The sequence below is a fragment of the Pelmatolapia mariae genome, linkage group LG18 (assembly GCF_036321145.2).
Source record: "Pelmatolapia mariae isolate MD_Pm_ZW linkage group LG18, Pm_UMD_F_2, whole genome shotgun sequence".
NCBI classification, from domain to species: Eukaryota; Metazoa; Chordata; class Actinopteri; order Cichliformes; family Cichlidae; genus Pelmatolapia; species Pelmatolapia mariae.
The window spans coordinates 2,306,851-2,332,384 of record NC_086243.1 but is presented as its reverse complement, the minus strand read 5'-3'; the positions used below and the strand labels follow the sequence as shown (position 1 = coordinate 2,332,384).

Below are 25,534 nucleotides of genomic sequence, written 5' to 3'. Positions count from 1 at the left end.
TCAGCATAACCATGTATAATATCCACAAAACTTAAAAAGAGGTTATACACACACACAATACGGTAATATTATGTTGAAGCACAGTACGTATCACTCCGCGAGGCTCCTGCCTACGATAGCCGTAATGCTCCGACAATCCATCAAGCGGTGCGGCTTCGTAGCTTAGCAAAGTCGTACTAAAACATTTGACAGATTTTCGAGCGCCGTGTACCACATAAAATCGTCTCGAGGTCAGTAAGCACAACCAGAATTCATACATAAGGCACACGGGATTATAAGGGGCACTGTCGATTTTCAGAAAAATCAAAGGATTGATTTTAAGTGTGCCGTATTTTCCAAAAAAACACGGTAATAACGACGGCCCGCTAGCATGCTCTATCAAAAATAGTGCTTTGTTGTGTATCTGACGGACGAAAGCTAAACCAGTTCTACACCACTGAGGTTGCAGCATTTTTACAAACCAATTCTGGTTCATCCGTTTCATTCAACGATCCGCTTTCGCCCTTCTCATTCTCCGTCACCATGCTTTTTCCGCCATGTGCGTATGAAAACAAAGGCACTGCGCATGCGCGTTCTACCCATATTCTATCACGATATTTCATTTTCTTATCGTTGCCCAACATTATACCGGTATTACCGTGAACGGTATGATATGGCCCAGCCCTAGTAGAGAACCAGTTCTCCATTCCCATCCCTAGGAGTGGTACTTGTTGTTGCCCTGAACCAGGGAATACTTGCAGCATCCATTCATTAATTGCAGTCTGAACTGAAGCACAGACTGTTGACAGTGCTTGCCATGTTTTCCAAGGATGGCAAAGCAGAAAGATTTAACATCTCTAATCTGATTGGTGTAGACATGTAAAAGCCCCTCCCCCACTTCATCTGCCTGATGCCCACACATCCCTGCATTCATTTTCACCCAGACGCCCTGATGTGACCCATCAGATTCTAATCTTAAATTACCTGAAAGAGTCCAGCAAGTACAAGACGGAAGCTAAGTTAATGTATTCTTCAACTGCAAGTGTGTGTGTGAGACAAAGAGAGAGTGAGGCTGTGTGTGGATCCTACTTCCTAGGTAAAATCAGCTCACACATTTGACAGGTAGTGCGCCTCATGCACATACATAGTCTCTGCAACATGGAGACCATGTGACAGATGGCTCACGGAGGATTTATTTCCATGGATACACACAAAAATAACTGCAAAGTAAAACGCTGTCTCTAATATTATTACACTGTGACTAAAGGACAAGGTGAAACCATTAAAATAAAGATATAAAAAAACAACATAAACGATAAAAGAAAATCATAAAAAGAAAGAAATGAAAATCTATAATCAAGTGGTGTTTTTTTGTGTGTTTTTTTTTAATTCTGTTATCCAAATCCCTTCAGAAAGTATTTTTCCCAATTGTTGTTTTTTTGTTTTGTTTACACACTGAGGTGGGCAACAGCACAATGACAACGCCTTTACAACCAAATACGGGTGTAGGTCACAATCAGCCAAGGTTTCGGGTGAGCTCATTGTGAAACCTAGCCCCACCCCACCATGTGATTTCCTGAGGTCAGATGGCCCAGGATGTGAGTGGGCGTTAACCCATTGTGACCTACACCCATTTTCACACCTGGCTCATGTGATTAGGTAGAGGATCATTAGGGGGTCCATTGTCCCTCTCAGTGGGTTACTCCGACAGGGCTTAAATCTGGGACTCTCCAACATTTGACCCTAGAACTGAAGAAGCTTCTCGGATGAGAGGTGAAACATCTTCAAGCAACTTAAAGAAGTCCAGAGGCTTTTCTTTCCAAGCTCCTTAGACTACGATGACCTGGATGACTGAGAACCTTCTCAGACATACTTCATCTAAACCTGCAGCAGGCATAAAGTCATTAATCAACCACTTTGCCAAGTTGACAGAGGCTGCAGATCAGATCAACAGTTAAGACTCCACATCGCGAATGGACAAGCAACTGATTATGTTACTTTGTCATTTGTTTGTCATAAAAAAGTAATAAAATACTTACAGAGACTGGGTCCTGTGTGTGTGTGTGTGTGTGTGTGTGTGTGTGTGTGTACACATTTAGACATCTTTGTGAGGACAGAAAATTGACATGCTACTATACCTGTCGGGACCAACAGTCACTAATGGGGACGAAATGCCGTCCCCACAAGTTTGAAGGCATTTTTGAGGCTCAAAATGTGGTTTTAGTGTCAGGGTTACAGTTAGGTTATGGTAGGGCTGCTCGATTATGGCAAAAATGATAATCACGATTATTTTCACTGAAATTGAGATCTCGATTATTTGACGATATTTATTTAACAATAACAATGAATGGCTAATACGTCGGGTTCCGTGTCGGCTCATAGCCGAAAAATAGCTTTACTTTGTTGTCTGGGTCAAGTTTTAGACAGAGAGAGGATTTTAAAGGCTGCTCCAACGGAACTTATTGTTTCGGAGGACAACACGAACACAGTGTACAGTCGAGTCTTAATAGCGTACTTACAACTGGGCTCATCAGGCACTCTTCTTGGCTGCAGTGGTTATTATTATATTTACATGCTTCCAGCTCCCGTTTCTGCTCGATGACAGCTCGTACTTTTCCACTCTCCTTTTTCTCCCTCCTCGCGCTCACAGATACATAACGGGTATGGCAGTCCATTCTCCCTGCAGTATGGACTACACTGCCCATGAGGCTACATTCTTTAGGACTATGCCTGTAGCATTCTGCCTATTAGATTAGCACAACAACAACAACAACAAAAAGGCGCTCTCTCACCCAGGAAACACACAGAGAGAGCATCAGCCTGTTACCATGGCAACCGTAACGCTGCCGCCTGGAACAAAAGAACATAGCTGTCAAACAAAACCCAAACAGTCCTGACCCGTGACAATATGAAACAGGAAAGTACCGCCGTGTAATCCATTTATTTCAACAAAGTAACTGTATTCTATATACCACCTTTTTAAACGATATCTGTAACGGAATACAGTTACTCATATTTTGTATTTTAAATACGTAACGGCGGTACATGTATTCCGTTACTCCCCAACACTGTTTGTAGTGTTGCTCTGTGGTGCAGCTACGACACCGTAGCAAAGTTTCCACACTATGTCTACTTGATCCACGTCTGACTCCGCGAACCCATAATGTTTCCACACCACTGAAGTAGTTTTACCTCGCTTTTCAACCAACGGCATTCTTTCTTTAGCAGCCATTATCCTCTCCTCTCCAAATAAGGTCTGCTTAGCTTTCCTCGGGTCCTCTTAATTGATGTGACGCGTGTTCGAAACACAGAGAGGTGCGCTCGATTTGCCACCTCGCGAGAGTAAAGCACGAGGGAGGTGCTAATAATCGGCTCAGTCATTTTTAATGATCGTTGAAAGCCCAGATCGTACTCGAGATTAAAATTTGATTAATTGAGCAGCCCTAGGTTATGGTTAGGTTTAGGCTGAGGGTTAGGATTAGGATTAGGCATTCATTTTTGATGGTTAGGGGTAGGGTAAGCAGCTAGGGAAAGCATTATGTCAATGCGATGTCCTCACTAAGATATGAAAGCGTGTGTGCGCGTTTTCCCCATTCTTTCACGTGCTACACTGTACATAAAGAGACATAAGGAGAAAAACTACACATACCACCCCCCACCCGTACATTTTCAAATATTACTCAACTATTAACTCACTCTTTATATAAAAACCTTGCATTTTGTATCATATTAAGTTTTAAATTCTAATATCATGATAACCCCATTTACCATTATAATAAATCAAGAGTTTATCTGAATTATCAGACATATATAAATGTCTCACTGTGACGCTAAGTGCTAAGCCATCAGGTGTTTTAAAAACTAGATGGAACAAGCCAGTGGATCTAACCAAGATTATTATAATAATCAGCTATGTACCACAGGCCTTCAAGCTGGCTGTAGTTAAACCTTTACTTAAAAAGCCATCTCTAGACCCAGCTGTCTTTGTTAATTATAGGCCAATCTCCAACCTTCCTTTCATATCAAACATCCTTGAAAGAGTAGTTGTCAAACAGCTAACAGATCATCTGCAGAGGAATGGCTTATTTGAAGAGTTTCAGTCAGGTTTCAGAGCTCATCACAGCACAGAAACAGCTTTAGTGAAGGTTACAAATGATCTTCTTATGGCCTCTGACAGTGGACTCATCTCTGTGCTTGTCCTGCTAAAAAGCTGGTGGCCTAAAAACATGTAGAAAAAGCCTTATTTTTCCTCTGTACAAATGCTGAATATAAACTTCAGTTTCATTGGATACTGCCTTTACACTGCTATGTTCATCTTGCTTTCATTTCTAGAAAATAAACGTGCAGATGCTGAAATGTCTTCTTTACCTTATCCGGTCTGTAAGTCAATGACGTCAGACTTACAGACCAGATTCTGGGTCCAAACTCCGCTTCAGGTCCCAAAGTCAAACGAACACTGTGGGTTTACTGAGAGTTAAAAACTGTCTAAATTCTTTCATCTTTAATAAAAGGATCAGTGTTGCTGCTTTACTATGGAACGCCAGGACTGCCATAATGAATTAATTAAATACACCATTAAATAATTAATTAAATGTGGCAATAATTAAATAAAAATGGGAAATAATTAATTAAATAAATATTTTTGACACATTTATTTATTTATTTATTTCACATTTTAAGTAATTATTGCCACATTTAAATAATTATTTAATGGTGTATTTAATTCATTCATTTTGGCACAGTTGACTCCTTCACGTCTCACCGTGAATTTATTTTATCTGTCAACCTCACCCATCAAACCCAGGGGGCGGGGTTAACGCTGATCGAGTCAAAACCATTGCTTTGGCCTGGTGGCCATTGTTTATAGAAGGCGATTCTGCACACCAACAACCGGCATGTGGAAACTAACAGAACTGAACTTTGAAAAACCCTGTTTGTGTGTCACTGAATACAGTTTTAGTATTTTTTTAGCAGAAATGTAGTGGTTTAATCTTCAGATATCGGGTCGGTTTGTCAAGATACAGCCTCTTTGCAAAAGTGCTTCGACGATTTCGGAGATGTCTGCCCAGCTCAGTCTCACGGCAAAGCGTGGGATAGACCTGCTCGCCTCGCAAGCAATCAAGCTGTTATTACCGCCGACAAAGCGCAGGCCCCGGTACACAGCTGTAATAACCCCCGCTGTACACTGACTTCATTTACTGAGGTTATATTTATCGGGTTTTTATTTCCTGATGTTCTTATGTGTCCTACGTGTTTCAGTCGCCAATTCTGAATTATAACTACCATTAAAAACATGTTTAAGGAGGAGAGAGAGCAAATAAATCTGATTAACATCTGATCTTTGGGTTTTTGTTCAATAATCAGCGTGACCTGTGTATAAACTTTATTAAAATAGATAACGTTGGTGTTTCCGTCATGTAGTAACTGCTAGCTTTAACTGTACTAGGCTTGTTAGACATGATGAAACACATACAAACTTCATGATGTTCGGGTAATATTTTTATTGTGAATATTAATGTGAGGGTAAACGGCCCTGTACACCACGGAGCGAGGTCAGCATATCCACGATATCTTCAGCTCTCTGAGTTAACCCAGAGTTTCCCAGCTGACTAATCTAACTGTCATCTACGAATAATTCACGGGTCATATCAATATGATTTTACAGAAAATCATCCTTATTACTGCCAACTATTCCAGAGACCTGAAAATCTACTGCATAAAGAACACAAAAATATAGCAGTCTAACGCAACACTGTAACAGAGATGAACGCGTCAGTTTGTCACAGATCAAAGTGTAATGAAAGTGATTGGTTGAACAGGTGTTCGTGATCTGTGTTTTCTGCATTTTCATCAGCGTAAGAGACTCAGCAGCAGATTAGAATAACATTTATACATTTAATAAATCACCAAATTAATACACGCAAGAAACGATCAAACCTGTTCTGATAATTTGAGTTTGTATTCCCTCAGCTGCAGACTCGCTGCTGTTTAAATGTTTGAGAGCGAAGATTAGATAGAAAACAAACGCCAAACATAGTCTACGTACACATTTGATATGAGGCCAGCACGTACAGTGGCTGTGTCCTGTTTTAAGATCATATATGTAAAACTGTTGTCTGACCTGCATCGATCCAGCCACTCAGAGTCCGTGGTTACCATGGTTACTGCATAAGCAGCTGTAATTTAAACAGCTGGCACAGCGGAAACCTACCGACGACATGAGTGTTTATGTTTGTCATTGCAAAAGAACTGTCCGAATGGTTAACTGAAGTTAACTTGGATAAATTATAGTTAAGGAGTATCACAGATAACGTGAGCTGTGTGACTGTACACCACTACACTGAAATCAGTAGGCTATTACTGAAATACACATGCTATATCACGTGGAGGTCCTATTAACATGTTTAGTTTTAAAGGACACCTTCTTTCCTTTAGTCTCATTTATGAGCAGTAGGGCTGCCACGATTAGTCGACTAGTCACGATTACGTCGACTATCAAAATCGTCGACGACTGATTTAATAGTCGACGCGTCGTTTGAAGCTTTGTAAGACCACAAAAGCCGCAGGAATAAGTAGTAGGATTTAAGAGTGTAATAACGGACTGAAACAGAAGATGGCAGCACTGCATGTACAAGGATGCCAGCTGCCGTTAAACCCCGAAGAAGAAGAAGTAGCTCTATCCCAGAATTCATAGCGCAGCCCAGCTCAGTTTCCAACAATGGCGGCAGCTAGTTAGTTTTAATATTACTCTTATTATTCTTTCTGGGTCACAAAATAAACGTTTAACATATTTTCAGGCGAGAATGTAGCTGTGTAAACCTCAAATATCTGCTCAGTTTATCAAGACACCACATATTTTCAAAAGCGCTCCGACGTTTTCGGAGACGTCTGTTACCCACTAGCTCGATAGCTAGCCGGGGGCAAGGCTCACTAGAGCCCGTGAGAACACAGGACTCCCGGCAAATCGTTTTCAAACCCACCGCCGTCTTTCGCTACTCAGGTTAAAAGTGATATATAAGTCACTTAGATAACTTAAAAATGTTATTGTTTGGCTTTTTTTTTAGTATTTTATTTGTTCCTGAGTAAATCGGTTTGGCTGAGATTAAAGTTATAGTTTTTACACAGCTGAATAAACGTCAAGCAGACAACTGATTATCAGAAGTGTGAGATGCTGGAGAATATACTCCGGTGTCCTGTTACATTTTAGATAGCAAGGAGCAGACGGCTGAGTTTATTAAACTTCACCTAAACAATCTGCAAATTTCATTAAAATTTAATAAACTATCATCTTGTCTTTATTTTTAGTTAGAACATACCTGAAACACCTAAAGCTGTAAGCTAATGATAGTTATATAAGAGCAGATGCACGCTGGTGCAATAAGCTGTACATTTTACGTCCAATGGATGCATGACCTGATTAGTCGACTAATCGCAAAAATAATCGGTGACTAGTCGACTATCAAAATAATCGTTTGTGGCAGCCCTAATGAGCAGTATTAGTTTTCTTCTAACATCCAGAAGTCTGCACCATGTGTTTCATAGTTTCTAACAAGCCTTTGACAGGTAAACATAACATGACTGAAACACCAAGAAAAAAAAAAAAAAAAAAAAAATCACACAAATCATATGTTAACCTCATTTATTTTTAGTTAAGTAAACTCTAAAAATTCTAACAGACAGCTGGTGCTTAGAATACAGTTGAATAACTATTAAAAAACTGATGATGTAATATTTCTGTCCAGGTTGCAGTCTTCATGATGAACACGCTGTTGCGGGTGAGGCTGACAGATAAAATTATTTCAAGGTGAGACATGAAGGGGACAATAGTGCCAAAATGAATTAAATAAATACATCATTAAATAATTAATTCAAATTGTCAAGAATTATTTAAATGTGTTATTAATTAATTAAATATGTCAATAATTAATTAAATGTGTAAATAATTCATTAAATGTGTCGTAAATATTTATGTAATTAATTATTGCCACATTTAATTAATTATTTAATGGTGTATTTAATTAATTCATTATGGCAGTCCTGGAGTTCCATACTTTACCAGGTGTAACAATTAAGTTTAAGATCAAGGCATCCATGAAAACAGAAGTTAGCAGGAAGTTAGCTCGCCAGTTTCCACCTAAACATGATATACCATGTTCTGACTGAGAGATTTCTAAAAAAAAAAAAAAAAAAAAAAAAGTTAAAACGTACAGCTCTGCTATCACTTCAGTGACGTTTGTAGGGTTAGTGAAGTTGGACTAGCTGGCATATAATGATGTGCTGCGTGGTGGCTAGCTACACAGCTATGATTAGCATAATATAAACACAGTGAAGCTGGAGGATGAACGCTAACTTTTTTCCACTCGATAAAAGTTCCCGATGGTTAGGGACAAATGCAATCACATAGCAGAACCCTGTAAACAGACCAAACTTACAACTGAGATAATCCATCCACAATACGAGGTTAGTCATTAATATACTGCTGCACGGGCTGGGCTGTAGTTACATCATAAGGGTTTAAAAACGGAGCTTTAAAATAAATAGTGGTAATAAAAACCGAGAGTGGCCGACAGTGATCTCTGACTTTATATTAGAGGCTTGTTCAGATTAAAAAGAACAAGATACAAAGCATTAAAACATGTTAAAAACACAACAGCCTTAATAAATGCGGAGTAGTTTGGACCCGGAAGCAGGATTCATATGTCATCACTTAAAGATTGGATAGAAAAAAAAATGCACAGCTGCTATATATGGAGTGCAACAAATTGAAACTTCTAAATATTAAATTGGTTAGGCTTTTCTTCAGTATGCTTTTTTTTTTCATTTGGGTGCCCCCGGTGAGTACAGCCACTATGTACAAATAACCAGATGTCATCAAGAATGTTCTTAAATTTTGCAGCTTTTTGATGAAGCGTTCGTGGAGGATTACATTTATTTCAAAAACCTGACACATTTTTCATAATAAACCAGCTGGTATCTATACATCGTTGTGGAGAAGGTACAATACCTCCCTCCTTTCTACCTCATAACTGTGTGAACAAGCAAATAAAAAGAAACAATACTCTGAAAATCTCAGGTACAAGGACCAGACTGAAAATGAGTAAAAGTAGCCGATGTCCAAAGAAGAACTTTGACAGAGGCTATGGAGCCTATCCCAGCTGTCTTAGGGTGAGAGGCAGGGTACACCCTGGAAAGGTCGCCAGTCTCTTGCAGGGCTAACACACAGACACAGACAACCATTCGCACTCACACCTACGGCCAATTTAGAGTTTCCAATTAACCTACCACACTAACTGCATGTCTTTGGACTGTGGGAGGAAGCCAGAGTGAACCCACGCAAACCAGGGGAGAACATGCTAATTCCACACAGAAAGACCCCGGCCCGATGGTGGAATTGAACCTAGGACCTTTTTGGTCTGAGGCAACAGTACTAACAACTAGGACTGGGCGATATATCGAGTTTTTAAATATATCAATATATTTTTATATGAGATGTGACTAGTGCTGGGCGATATGGAAAAAATATTTATCACGATATGAATTATTTTATATCACGATAACGATATATATCACGATATACCACCTGACCTGTGGTCATCTGGAAAGTATGCAGTCTGTAAACAGCGAGTGGAGAGGGTGCAGTCTTTGTTTTGAGTTACTGTAAAGTATGTCGCAAATCCGGGTGCACGGAAAGCAGCACCATGTTGCAAAACCACAAGACAGTTTCTTTGCGAAAAATATCATCTTTTTATACTTTATTTTCTCTTGCATAAAGTTCAGAGTATGTATAGTGAGAAGACAACACTAATATATTTGCACAGGCTATTTAACCCTTTAAGACCTACCATAGAACCAAGTCCGCCAGAGCTTATCTTTACATTTATTTATTTTGAGTGTCTTCATAGTTTTATTTTTGAGATACACAAATTTTTATATATAAATGAAAATAAATATTATAATGCAAATTTGCAAAAAACAGCATGTGCATCAAAATAAACTATTTCCAACAGTGTAATTTGACTTCTAAGCATCCCAGAAACGATACAGAAGAACATAAAGTCAAACATGACTTTTAAAAAGACCAACATAGGCTTTGCAGCTTAAAAAACTACATTTTCCGCGAAAGTGACGTCACTTCCGGTTTCGGACAGGTAATGGCGGACATGCGATAGCTCGCGCTGACTTATATTCCAACGTAGGAAGTGTTATGAACAGCTGATCGGATTGGCAAAGCGTGTTTCTGGAATATTATGTTTTTGTTGCTGCAAGTCTGGAATATTATGTTTTTGTTGCTGGAAGCGTTTTTTATGCAATTTTTGCAAAGCTATATGTGGAAGAAAACCGTGACCTAGGGCAAGCTAATGGAATAAAATGTAAGTACAACTCCTACGGTTTCATATGCAAAAAAAAAAACATTATTGCGCTAGCTTACGTGGCTACAGTTCTACAGGGATTTAAAAATAGTTAGGGAAAACGGAGTGTGCCTGCTCTGACCGGTTGTAAAGGGTTAATGATATATTTTATGTAATAATTTGTAAAATTCGGGTTAGAAACGATAGAAACGATAGAAGACAAATGGCACGATAGACACTTTTCTATCGTCCACACGATATATATCGTCATATCGCCCAGCACTAGATGTGACAATATCGTTTATATTGATATAGTCTACGTTACGTTATAATTATACTTGTGGAGCCGCAAGTTTGCCTCTCTTTCGTCCACTTTTGTCTCTACGCAACGTTACTCTGCCTCGCCTCTCTCCTTCACTGAACACAACTCCCCCTCCCCCATTGCTTCACCTGCAGGCAACAAGACGGACACGGCTGCTATCAAAGAGGAGCTGCACGGTAAAAACAAAACATTTGAAGATTACTGTCAGCATAACATTAACGCCATAACTGCATTAACGGGGCAAATCTCCGTTAATGAGTTACTGCGGATCACCCCGTGCGTGGGGCCGGTGTTCTGGGAATCCATCGTACCTGACAAAGTATCCTACCCGTTGCTTCTACGCATGCGCACAACACGAAATTCAGTGGCGAACCATCTACCTTTGTGAACATAAGCTACAAACATACTCTGACGGGTAAAATTAAGTGCCAAACCGTCCTACCTTTGTAAATGTGACGTACAAGAATACTTTAACAGCTATAATTAAGTGGCGAACCATCCTACCTTTGTGAATATGAACTAGAAGCTAGGGCAGGGCGATATGGCCAAAAATATATATCACGATATATATTTGAAAATTTGCGATAACGATATGACTGACGATATAATTTCTGCGAGACAAAATACAACCCCACAACTTTACTAGCGCAAAAAACCCCGATCCATTCATTTTACTTAAACAAGTAGCTGTTTTTATAGGCATTAAAGCTATATAAACATTTAACAGTGCAAATGCAAATTCCTTGCTGAAAGTTTAACCAAAAGGCATTTCCAGTAGAAGTGGGCTGATATATCCTGAGCATAACCATGTATAATATCCACAAAAGTTAAAAAGAGGTGCTTTGCAACATTAAACTGCAGTGTGCCAAATAAAAAAGTCAAATACGCATTTCTCGGACCATAAGGTGCACGGGATTATAAGGCACATTAAGCGAAACAAAGCAGTCAGATAAATCAAACTTTATTCAACTCATTCTTCTTGCTTCTTCCATTTCTGTACCATTGATTCATTAATGCTGTATTCTATCACAGCTGCTCTATTCCCATGTTGTTGCAGTATATTAATGACTAACCTTCTATTGTGGATGGATTATCTCAGTTGTTCTCCTGACTGAAGTTTGGTCCGTTTACAGCATCCTGCTATGCGATTGCATTTGTCTCTAACCATCAGGAACGTTCACATTAACTTTTATCGAGTGGATAAAAGTTAGCGTTCATCCTCCAGCTTCACTGTTTATGTTATGCTAACATAGCTGTGTCGCTAGCGATCACGTAGCACATCATTATATACCAGCTAGTCCAACTTCAGTAACCCTACAAACGTCACTGCTGTTTAGTTTCCTGTCTTCATTTATGTTGGAAGTGATAGCAGAGCTGTACGTTTGAATTTTTTCAGAAATCTCTCAGTCAGAACATGCTATATCATGTTTAGGTAACTAGCGAAACTAGCGAGCTAACTTCCGCTAACTTCCTGCTAACTTCTAACTCCGTTAAATGTAATGAATTCTGTTTTCATGGATGCTTGGATGTTAAACTAAATAGTTACACCTGGTAAAGTAGCAATGCTGATCATTTCATTAAAGGTGAAAGAATTTAGACAGTTTTAAACTCTCAGTGATGTTCGTTTGACTTCGGGACTTTAAAGGACGGAGTTTAGGACCCAGATTACTCCCAGCTTTACAAGCACCTTAGTCCGACAAATACGGCAATAACGACGGCCCGCTTGCATGTTCTACAAAAACAAAAGTGCTCTTTTGTGTATCTGACGGACAAACACCAAACCAGTTAAGCTGCACCATTTTTACAAAACAATTCTGGCTCATCCTTTTCACTCAACAATCTACTTTCCCCATTCACATTCTCCGTTACCGTGCATTCTCTGTGCTTTTTCGGCACTGCGCATGCGTGTTTTACCCATATTCTATCGCGATATGTCATTTTCTTATCGTTGCCTAGCTTTCTACCAGTATTATCGTGAACGGTATAATATGGCCCAGCCCTACTAGAAGCATAATTTTACAGCTAGAATTCAGTGGCAAATCATCTTACCTTTGTTAATAAGAGCTAGAAACATACTCTGACGGGTGAAATTAAGTGCCAAACCATGCTACCTTTGTGAATGTTACCTACAAGCATACTTTAACGGGTAAAATGAAGTGGCAAACCGTCCTGGCTTTATGAATGTGAGCTACAAGCATACTCTGATGGGCACAGCCAAGTGGCAAATCGTCATACCTACTTACATTTGTGCTGGAATTACTCTGTGACAGCAGAAATGTGCATGAACTACTTACGGTAGGATGTTTTGCCAAAGTAGGATTGTTTGTCAGAACACCGGACGGCGTTAACGAGCTAACCGGGTTAACGCATTGACGCACGGCCTAAAATCCTTTCATTTTCTCAAAAATCGACAGTGCACCTTATGTATGAATTCTGGTTGTGCTTACTGACCTCGAACCGATTTTATGTGGTACACAGCGCTCAAAAATCTGTCAAAAAATGTTTTGGTACGACTTTGGTAAGCTACAAAGCTGCACTGCTTGATGGATTGTTGGAGCATTATGGCTACCGGTAGTGATGTGCGGATCGATCCTGAAATATCGATTCCTCCGATACCAGTCATTTATGTTTTAGAATCAATTTTCATATTAAAATATTGATATTTTAGTAATTTAGGGTAAATTTGTAGTTTATCATTAACAGGAACACAGTGGAAAGAACTATAACATTCGGATTGTCTACATTCGAAGGAACTACTTCCTCTTCCACCTTTCATAGTCATGTGCGAAATACGGCTGTATAAATGTCTCGCAGCCCCTTGGCGTGCGCACTCACAACAATGGCTGAGCATAATTGGAGTCATGTGCGAATGTATTTTACCTCCACAAACAGCTGAGACGTGGTTTGCGATACATGTGGCAAAAAAGTGAGGTGTTGCCGCAACACCACTAACCTCGTCAAACACCTCAGAGTAAATCATATCACAGAATATGACGAGCGTATGTTGAGGCGAACTGAAGAGGAGGAGAGGGACAGGTGCTGCTAGGGCGAGACGTCTCTCACGGAGTCCTTTAGTGCTGCAGACAGGCAACATGTTCAAATAGCACACAACTTCAGTTTTTTTATTTCTATATGATGAACTCTGCATTATTAAGTGATAAGAACAAGTAATCTTATGTCCTGTAATCATTATGACGCTATAATTTGAGATACAATAAATAAAATAAGTTTTTGTACAAAGTATCGGTATCAGATCAGTATCGTCGATACCACCCTGAATTTTACTTGGTATCAGATCGGAAAGGAAATCAGTGGTATCGCACATCACTAGCTACCAGGGAGCCTCGCGGAGTGATACGTACTCTGCTTCAACGTAATATTACCGTACTGTGTGTGTATAAGGACCATAAATGGCACCTGTTAAGAGACTCGGTTACAAAGAGGATTTCAAACTCCAGGCTGTCAGTCACGCAGCAGAACTTGGGAACAGAGCAGCTGTGAAATCTGTCTTTGATATTATGCTCAGCGTCTTTTAGTTTACATTTTGACTGCACAATTGTGAGCTTTTTGTTATGCACAAAAACAACATTGTTTTATTTTATTTATGGAGCATTATTATTTAATAAATGCTGATAATTTATTTCGGAGTAATTTTTTCTTCTACATCTCCGCTGTATGTTAATAAAAGTGCCTATGTGAGATTTGGGACACAGCTTTGACTAAGAACTCTCTTTTTGTTCTTACTTTATGGCTTTAAAAAATATCGAGCTAAAGAATATCGAGATATGAATTTTGGGTCATATCGCCCAGTCCTACTAACAACTGTGCTGCCAAAAATGTGTCAGTGCAAAGAAAAAGAACTTTTCCAGAGACCATGATTAGCTCTTCATTCACTGTCAAACACCTTAATAATGTTCAGTTCAAACTGCAGAACACACACAATGCAGACAGATGCTCTGCACAGCTCTCTGTATGTCACCACTGATAGCAGAGCTGGTTGTACAGTAAACTTTATTGGAAATGTCCCTTAGCACAGCAATGCACGCTCCAGTGTTGGGTAGTGTCACATCCTGAGTGAGCCCTGCCTTCACTGCGGACGCTGCAGTTTGCTTCATTTACCTCCATCATTTGAATGTGCTCCTTCTAAAGGGGTCAAGTCATTGCTGCAGTAGGTTTAGCCTGACTGTCTGAACTGATTCTAAAGAAGAAGAAGAAGAAGCAGCAGCAGCAGCACTGTCTTTGGAAAAAAGAAAACACTTTTCAATAACTGCTAATACATAATGTCTGTAACTTCACTTGTTTTATCACAGATTCCTGGGAACCCATCATCTCATGCATTTGATTAAATCCCTGTCAGCTGTTCCTGGTAACTGCAATCTAAAGCTCCAGCCAGAGCGGAGAAACAGCCTGACTAAATCATTCACAGCAGAATTCATAAAGGCTACAGACAGAAGCTGTGCACTATGAGCAAGGATACCTGTGGCTCTCAGCTAAAACTTCCTCAATCTATATCTCAGTCGAAGCTGGAAGCACTAAACTCTAGACTTGTTTGTACAACAAAGCAAAGACTGTGCAACTGACTGCCCAGACAAATATAAAAGGTTATTGCATCACTTAAGTTTGCACAGGATGAAGAGGGAGAACAAGGTGAGAGCTCTGCAGTGTTACCACAGCAAAGGTCAGGTTTTATAAAGGGCTCTTCCACCTTTCTTCTTGCTTCTTTGATGCTGGCTCAATGTAGCATTGATCTGAATGAAGAGGGGAAGTTACACTACTTGTTAACTGCTGACCACACAGTGAGAAAACTAACTTAATACTGGTGCAGTACTGTTAATGACAGCACTGTAAAAAACAGCTTCAGTCATGTTGAAGCGGAAATAGCATCGTCTTCACGCAAACACACTTCACAGATGTTTTTGCTTTTTTAGGCAGACTTTAGCTCATTGAGAAAAAAAACTAGACTCTGTAAGACAGCCAGAATTTGATTCAATAACCGCTGGTCAAATTCAACATTTTTCACTTCTGACTCAGACCTCCTGGTTGGGGATAAACAGAGGAGTTAGTGGCTTCCCTGTGGCCATGTTTTCTGCTGCTTGGCCTCCCTCAAGGTTTCCCGTTCACACGAAAGGGCAGAAGGTTTTCCTGGAATAGTTGTCCTGTGGTTTCACTGCTACCTTAAGCCTTCTGTGTATCAAACTGCTTGTCTCTTATAGCTGTTTTAGGATAGTTGCTCTCCCTTTAGCTGGTTTTCTATGTACATACACATGGAAAGTTGGGAAGGTGCAGATGGAAAACGTCTGCCTTTTCTATTGGCTATAGTGGTCCTGACTAAAATACCCAGCAACAGATGACATGAAGATGTACTTCAGCTGCACCACAGTGTTCACTCAAGCCTCATCAGAAATGGACTCAGTGGACGTGTGGCTGTCAAGAAGACATTCTTAAAGTGGACATGAAACACTAGATGTATAAAGGCCATTGCTGCTGCTGATTACTGCCACACCTGTTCTCGATCAAGAATAAGGTGATCCAAGAAAATTCAGGAACAAATGAGAAACAAACCTCAGGTCTCTGAGTCTGAAAAGGTTATTAAGGCTAAAGCTGTGTAACTTCAGCCAAACACAGTAAGAGCCATTTATCCACAAATGGCGAAAACATGGAACTTATATTATCTTTGTCTAACATTTACATTTGTTTGATACTCTGAAACATTGAAGTGTGACAAACATACAAAAAAAATAGGAATTCAGGAAGATTGCAAACACGTTTTCACACCACTGTAATTTCCTCTGGTATTAATAAAGTACACGACTGAAGAACTGGCAGTCCTTACAGGAACAGCATCATTTACAAAGGTGAGACACATGTCCTTCACATTCAGACATTTTGGAAGTAAAGTGTTTCACATTTCATGTAAAGATACTTTGAACCTTCAAAACACGAACAGTTCTGTGATGCGCACTCATGCTGGTTATTGCTGACCCCTGCAGTTTTCACACTTTGGTTACTAAGACCAGAAAAGTGCTGGAGATTAAAGAGCCTTGGATTTTCACAGATTAAACTTTGTTTAATCTGAATGACATTTTTAAACAAAAACTCAATCTTCAACATCATGACCTGGAGTTAGCAGCAACTTTCTTTAGCCTCACTGAACTACAGCTTAGCAATGCATGAACCAGCCTTCCACCTGCAGCTTGTGGACAAAGTGACCTTCCAAGTACAAGCACTGACTACTGCTGCCAGAATCAGTCCATGGCAGCAGAGTCCATCTGACTGCAAGATGAGAGCCTGTCCAGCAGTGACTGGGCTTAAAAATTTGGCCTATAAGGAAACTGATGGTGCCGTTTTCTCAGAAGGATGAAAAAATTAAATCATAAATCATACCTGGGGTTCCTGCCCAGTAATGTCTGTGTGGGAAACACTGTACTATGAACTGTACTATTCAGTCTTAAAATACAGAGACATTGTTTTTGGTCTATATCTTATATACTAAACTGTATTCTGTGTAAAGTTTCACACAAAACTCTATGTGCTCAAAGCAAATGATCAAGACTTTTTTGCTGCCCTAAATGACTATAAGATGCAGGAATTATGCCCAGAGAGCAGACGGTGGGCCAGCAGAGTTTTCTAGGCTCTACAAAGAGCTGCTGCTCTATGTGACAAGCTTAATGAATGTAAACTTACCCATAATGTAAAAAGCACTGTTGTACTGTTGGCTGTGATTTTTAAGCTGAGCACATGTACTAGAGTATACATTGTAACAGTAGTGATTTCATTTCTGTTCAAACCTCTTCAGCCCCTCCTCATTTCTTTATATTTCACTAGGAAAATGGGTAACAGTGATTTACTGAACCAATTCCATGATGTAAATATTGTTTCTGTAAAAATTGTGTGTGTTTCTGTTTGTACAGTGCTTTTCTTCTGCTGCTGTTACAACCAAATTTCCCCTTGTGGGACAATTAAAGGATTATTCTATTCTATATACGCTGCATAACAGAGTTTGTACAATGTTAACAAGCTTGAAAGTAGAGCTGGGCGATAAAACGATAACGATATGTATTGCGAAATAACTTTTTCTCGATAGAAAAATTTTACTATTGCGATAGGCCTCATCTCTCTTGTCCTCTTAAAAAAAAAAAAAAAAAACAGCCAATCCAAATTGAGTAGCGCAGAGCCGAACCAATCACAGCCGCAGCGTCACGTCACGTGACTTGTTACGTACAGCACAAGTGCCAAGGCGCACATGTGTATTTGTTTTTGCAGCCGGGCTGCCCAGGTAATGAAGGAAATGAGTTTGCCGACTCGAGAAAAATCAACCGAGAGCGTGAGCGAAGGTTACCGAAGAAAAAACCGATGATGGTTCCAATGCCGGAGAGATTGTCGAACGGAAGGGCCATAGAAGTTCCGTAGTGTGAAGGTGTTTCAGCTATTTCAAGTCGAGTAGCGCGCACTGTAAATTGTGCCGAAAGCAAGTCTGGAAATACAATAAACCGGTGCATGCTCAGTCTCTGACTGAAAGCGCTAATTCGTCATTCGGCTTTTGTCAGACTAAAGTAACTGTTAAAACTGTTTGAAAAGCTAAGCTATACAACAAGGAGAGACTGAGAATTTCCTTTTAGTTCTCAGTTTATTTGATATTGACAAAAGTTAGTCAATTTTGTCTGTTCTTCTGTAAACAAACTAAGATTTATTTTTAGAATTAAAATTTTGTTTCTAAGTGGAATTGACAATTTAGTAGTCTGTTTTGTTTGTTCTATTTTGAAACTTAAACAGCACGGTGGTTAGCACTGTTGCCGCACAGCAAGAAGGTCCTGAGTTCAATTCCATCATCAGGCCGGGGTCTTTCTGTGTGGAGTTTGCATGGTCTCCCCGTGTTTGCGTGGGTTCCCTCCGGGTACTCCGGCTTCCTCCCACCGTCCAAAGACATGCAGCTTGTGGGGATAGGTTAATTGGATAATCCAAATTGCCACTAGGTGTGAATGTGTGAGTGAATGTGAGTGTGAATGGTTGTCTGTCCCTGTGTGTTGGCCCTGCGACAGACTGGCGACCTGTCCAGGGTGTACCCCGCCTCTCGCCCTATGACAGCTGGGATAGGCTCCAGCGCCCCCCGCGACCCTGAAAAAGGATAAGCGAATGGATGGATGGATGGATGAAACTTAAACGCTTTAGCGGCTGCCTTTTGTGTAGTTTGCAATATTTGCCTTTATTTATCTGAAACTGAAGTCTCATGTTACTTAAGTACATCTACCCTGTTGAACTTATTATAGGAAATAAATATTTAAATCAAAACAAGCTGCAGATTATTTCACATTTTACTCGTGAGCAACGGCACATTTAAATCTTACAAATATAGTTATTTGGCTTATATCGTGATATATATCGTTATCGCCTGAAATGAAAAAAACATATCGTGATATGAAAAAATCTTATATCTCCCAGCTCTACTTGAAAGCTAATACTTGCTATTACTAATAATAATACCATGACTGGTGATGTTCCACTGAGTTTCTTGTTTGAGTTTGTTTTTAAATCCATGAATGCTTTTACCGCAGTGGCAGCGTGTTTGGGATCATTGTCAGGCTGAAAAATGAAGCTGTAACAAATCAGTTTTCAGATGGTAGCTAAAATCTGTACTTTTCAGTTTTCGTAATTCCATGAATTTTAACACTACTGGATTAAATACAACCCTAAACCATGGCAGAACCTCCAACGTGTTTGCCACTCACTTTCCTGACCTCCTCCATACTTACTGATGACGAAGCACACATTGTAAATTTGGATTCGACACTAAAACTGGTCAGTGGACTGGTTCTTATATAGCGCTTTTCTACCCCGTTGAACTGGACTGATATTGACAGCGACTTGTTGCCACAGCAGCCTTTTCTCCCTGTTTCCTTTCATTAAAGTGGACACGAAGCACTAAATGTATAAAGGCTCATTTACACCATGCTCCCAAAAGCTGACATAGCTGTAACACTGTCTGTTTGGCTGAATTTAAGAACAAGTGCTTAAAGTTTAGGGCCATCTACTGTCAGTATGATCCCTGGGTTACATTGATTACACTGGTCCGGCTTTTTGCTCTGGTGATTCAAACAGACTCTGCTCCAAACTGTTGTCATTTAGAAAGTCCTTCACGACATTACAGCTAACAGGTGGAATTTCCCGTGTAACTGCAGCTAGCCAAAGAACCACCTACTGCTAAAGACAGAGTGAAAGTGGACAGTGTTTCTTATGGTTAAAGGGTGGAACAAGCACAAAATGGTCAGGTACAAGCAACAGCCTACAAGTAAGTGAAAAGGTGTGTGTGTGTGTGTGTGTGTGTGTGTGTGTGTGTGTGTGTGTGTGTGTGTGTGTGTGTGTGTGTGTGAGAGAGAGAGAGAGAGAGAGAGAGAGAGAGAGAGAAGTGAGTGTGCGCATACCAAAAGACAATGTTTTCTTCCCTCAAAGCTAGCATAAGCATCATATACTGCAGATATATCTAAAGCCACTGTGACATGGAGGAGGAAGACAAACGTCCCCAAAGCATTTCAGAGGTGTCCCTATCTGTGATGTCATGTGTCACGAGCTGTTTACAAGCGACAACACCAACTACACCTGCATGCGCGCGTCCCCGCGTTGCTACTGCTGCTGCTGCTGGTGGGGGTGGTGCAGTGCAATGCAATGCAATGCGACCCCCCCGTCACAGCAGCACAGCCATGGATGTTACACCTCGGAATGCCTGTGTGCTCCTGCGCTGAAAGCTAGCTCTGCACCACCACCCAAACCTCACACGAAATCACATCAGCACCTCTCATAGGGCTTCGTCAGTACAACGGATAAGGGCTACGTTATATGATTTGTCCTCAGCGCCTGACTGGATCGCATTATCCCGAACAATAGCCTTAGTTACGACAAGACTGCTAATGAAGAAAAAAGACAGGTCCTGCGTTTCATCAGAAGTGTCAGTGCCGATTCAGCCATTGCAGCTATGAAATGCAGACAGGTTAGCATCACAACTAAGCTAGTTAGTTGTCCTTACCTGGATATCCAGCTCCAGAAAACAAAGGATGATGCTGCGGTTTCTCTCCGTTAGGTCAGAGCGTCTCTTCGGCCTGACAGCATCCTGTTTCCAGTCAGCAGCACCGCTGTGAGGCTGCGCGGCAGCACGAAGGCCGCTTCCGGTCACAACTTCAAGCATTATGATCGACTTTGACCCTCGTTAACGTTTATATAGTTGTCTATTTATAAAGGACAAAGAAGATATTCATTATACCCTAACATATTTTAGTGAACCTCTAATAACTTGTTTATGTTGGCGTACTGGCATTTTATAAAATCCAGTCATAAGATGCATCCAATCGTAAAAACAACAGTTAAAATGAACTACAATGAATGTAAAAGCATAAAAAAATCAGAAAGACTAGTCGTAATAAATATTGTAGCATAATATAATTGAGTGATGAGTGAATGAATTAATATACAGATACCTTTGATGTACTGTAGCTTGGCCTACTTTTACTTTTATTTTGAAAGGAAAAAAACATTGTTTTCCGCTTAGTGATCCACTACTGCGGCTACCTTGACGGGGGCTCAGCCCCTGCAATAAAGTAGATAGATGCGGCTGAACGGAAAAGCAGCCTTGGACTGTCTGCTTCTTTACTTAATTTTAAATCCACTCTTAGCATAGACAGTCTTTTATCTCGATTTTCTACGTGGTGTCCTTCACTTTCCCCCCGTGACTCTTTGTATTTATGTTAGACGTTGGCATATCTAGTTCTTTGTTGGTGAGTTCTCCCCTGTGGTATGAATGGAGCGGTCCAGTCATTAAAGGGCCAGTGCGAATCTTATTTTTGACAGCTGGGTGGCCCACATGCATGTGCTAACAGCTAGAATGAGAAGCGGGTTTAGCATTTCTTGCAGCAGCACCCCAAAACTGGCTGAACAATTTCATTGTAAACTGTCCCATTAAACACATGAACACTGATTTTAAGTTTTGATCAGGAATGGAGTGTTGCAAGGTTTTTATTAGAGCCTGCCGATAGAGGAATTTTCAGGCAACCTTGGTATCCTGGGTGGGTAACATGAAGCCAGAACAGCATCTGGTTTTGATACTGAAAACAAAATGTAATTGAAAGATTAAAAAAAAAAAACGTGAACTGAAAAAGCAAACACTGACACTGAATTTTTACATTTACAGTTTTTTTTCTTTTTATGCTTGCAATTTCTTTTTTGCTTTTTTCTCTGTTTCAATCCATTGTCACTGTTTTACACAACAGCAGTTAATGCATGCGATAATGTATTCAATAATCGTGCTGTCTGTCCAGACGGCACAAGTGTACTTCACAGAATAGGTGCACAAGTGAAAGTCCATTACACTAAACATTATTTTGGTGTATTGCATTCAACTGTGTCATAAAATGTAAATACAACCCAAGTGAATGTAAAATTAATGTCATAATACTTTTATAACCGTTTTATAAAATTTAAAGCTGGAAAATTGTATGTTAAAAACAAAACAAGGAAATTATTGCCATGCGATATTTTCTTAAAAGAATGACTAGCAGAGAAAATGCTTGTCACATACATGCACGTAAAGATGAACACACAAATATTTTTTGAATTAAAGTAAATATACCTGGTGAAACATTTATTTTATACACTTTAGCAACATGCTTACAATACATTTTACAACATTTAGCTGCTACTTGATAATAAATGTTTATAAGTCTGCTTTATGCTACATTTCGGAAAGGAAAACAATATAAACATGCTGAGAGAGGTGCTATTTTAGTAAGACATCCTTATAAATACAAAATCCATTAACATATGTAACTATTGATTTTTGTATTATTTTTATGGCATACAGGTGGATACAGAAAGACTAATAAAACAAGTACTAGAGAAAGTGTTTCCTGAAGAAAATGTGGTGGATGCTGACAGCTGAATGGTTCGACTTGAATTTTTATAATTGTTTAATCTTACACTGGTGTGTACACTGAATATGCCAGATCATTCACATGAAAGCCAAAGTGCAGAACTGTCGAAAGCTGAAGTTCACACAGAAGATGCTTATTTCTTAAAATAAGGTTAAACGTTTGAAAGTAGCTGAACAGCTTTGAAGTGTACATTAGAAAAAAACTGACAAAAGAGAATTAGGAACCAACAAATAATCTGAATGAATATTAAAAGCTGATATTCTTTAAAGCACTTGAAGAGTGATATTATGTATTTTAAATATCTAAAACCCAGAATATTCGCACAATATTTGATGTGTGTGAGAGTACCACTGAGTGAGTGGCATAAGGAGAAACAGAGGAACTGGCAGCAGGTAAAATAGTTTTTAATGTTTAACTGGTTTGTGTATTTCATTTTCACACTGTGTGTTAGTGGGAAGATAAACTATACAGACTTAAAACAGAGACATTAAATGAGGTTAGATGAGTTTACTACAAACAGGTAAATGGTGCCAGTCCAGATTTGAACCACCTGTCTGATGAAGACAAATCCACCAATGAAAAATAAGCCTGAAGTTAAGGTGCCGATCAGAATGCTCTGTTATTCCCATACATTTAAATTCACCAACTGCCAGCAGCTTCAGGTTAGACAGCAGTAAAATCTGACATACTGTTACTCTGTTACAAATCCCTGTCAAATTTGTCTTGCTGCACTTGCTGAAAAACTACTTCTAAATCCAAGTCCATAACTCCTATCAAAATTATCTTTGAACTGTGAGGGTCTCGAGGACTTGTCCACAAATGGGCTTGTTCTTCTCGCTCTACATGTAGTCTGAACAACAGCAGCTTTGTCAAGTTTGCAGGTATATCAGCATGAGACATTCTTACATAAGAGATTGTTAAAGTCTCTAATTCAGTAAACCATAATTGGTCCAGTCTGTTTGGATGAATATAGTACCGGTAAGTTAGTCTATGTCCATTTGTTCACACATTTTCTTAAGTGCTTATCCAGTTCAGGCTTACAGTGGGACTGCAGCTGGCTATGTTCAATAAATAAACCTTACAAAAGTTAACAATAAACCTGCATCCATGTATGTTGTTGTACACAATGAAGGACACAAGACCAGATGTCTGTTATCATATTACATTAGCATTGCTCACATATCGATCAGATGCTGCACAGTACAAATCTACTGACACAAGAGAGAGATAACTGTGTCTATTCAACATCATTACACGACACACTGAAGCTGCATGATGCAGATAAAATCACTTAATCCTCTTCTTTTGTGGATTCTTCAAATCATCAGACAATACCGATAGAATTCAGAAGAAGTTGGGAAACAAATATTTAAGGCCGTGTACTGAAAAGGTATTTTTTCTTGATATCATAAGACATTTGGAGTGACGGCTTCTACAGCTCAGTTTTCGGTTGTGCTTAAGTAAAGCTTACAGTCTAAGAAGTCCCGGTGTTGATATTCGACAGAAAGAGAAAAGCTCACTTGTTTGAATTTTTTTCAATTCAATTTATTTATGCAGCGATCAGGGTCACCTGGTCCAGCCCTAACTATATGCTTTAGCAAAAAAGAAAGTTTGAAGCCTAATCTTAAAAGTAGAGATAGTGTCTGTCTCCTGAATCCAAACTGGAAGCTGGTTCCACAGAAGAGGGGCCTGAAAACTGAAGGCTCTGCCTCCCATTCTACTTTTAAATACTCTAGGAACAACAAGTAAGCCTGCAGTGTGAGAGCGAAGTGCTCTAATAGGGTGATATGGTACTACAAGGTCATTAAGAAAAAAAAAAGGGGCTCCTTATTATGTAAGACCATGCATGTGAGGAGCAGGATTTTGAATTCAATTCTGGATTTAACAATTACAGTTTTGAAAAGATTCTGACCGTAAAGAGCTTTTACAGGTTGGATATTCTTTGACATAGATATCAGGTTTCTATGTCCCAATGAGCCATTTGCACTAACCAGCGACAGGTTAACTGTAACATGTTTGCAATTCAGATCCCAAGTTTCTACGAGACTGAATTTAAAATATAGCAGACTTCAAGCCAGATTTAATTGATATATGCATGCATTATAAAATGTATGTATCCTAGATAATTGTTTTTCATCTTGTCATGGGAGACCACACCTACCTCCCAAGTTAACTGCAACCAAAGATAACCAGTGGGGGTAAGCCACTGATGTGCTTCCAAGCTAGAAGCCCTGCTCACATTCACTGCCAGTTAAACACCTTGGAGAAACTCACTAACCCTAACAGCAAAGTACTCCTGCCCAAATTGACATGATATAAACTCACATACAGCTGTTTTAGAATGTTAACCAAGTCATTTACTTAAAGACAAGACGGGACTAAATACAGCAAACTGGCCTGCACCAACCTGACATTGCTTCCTCCTAAGTTAAATGAATGGATGGATGGACGTTAGATGACTGAAACAATAAAAACATAAGTTCCTTGATACAAATTATTAATTGTACTGAGCTTATATCAACAGTTGTAACAGGCTAAGCTACCTGAGACATTGGATTGATTTATTGTTTATATCCACCTGACTGGTTTCAGCTCAGATATTCTGCTTTTTCCTTTTGGTAGATGAAAGCAACTCTTTGCTGTTTCTGCTTCCATGCTGATGCCAAGAAGAAGGAGAATCCTTCAAAGAAGTGACGTTCATGGTCTCAATCCACAGTGTGCCAATCATGGTAACACACTGCATGTGGTTTTACAACAATCGATACACTGATCAAAAACTGTGAAATATTTATTTTATTGGAGATGTGTTATATCAGTGCATGCAAGGGTTTGTTATTGAACATTGTCCTGTTCTGTTTTCTATTTTGATGACCACCTACACCCCACAATACTGTATTAAAACATGTTGTTTTCAGTGTCTGATCATCTTCATATATATTATGAATATATCATGAATGTTGCTGTTTCAT

General features: G+C 39.5%; 1 protein-coding gene across 2 annotated transcripts in view; it reads right to left on the bottom strand.

Annotated features, from left to right (window-relative positions):
- fam110b (family with sequence similarity 110 member B) overlaps window positions 1-20,767 on the bottom strand; it is a 72,247-nt gene extending 51,480 nt beyond the window's left edge. For both annotated transcript variants that reach the window (XM_063462855.1, XM_063462856.1), the window contains exon 1: window positions 20,669-20,767. The gene's annotated coding sequence lies outside the window, so the exon portion shown is untranslated. The remainder of the gene's footprint in view (window positions 1-20,668) is intronic.
- Between the last annotated feature and the right edge of the window lie 4,767 nt (window positions 20,768-25,534).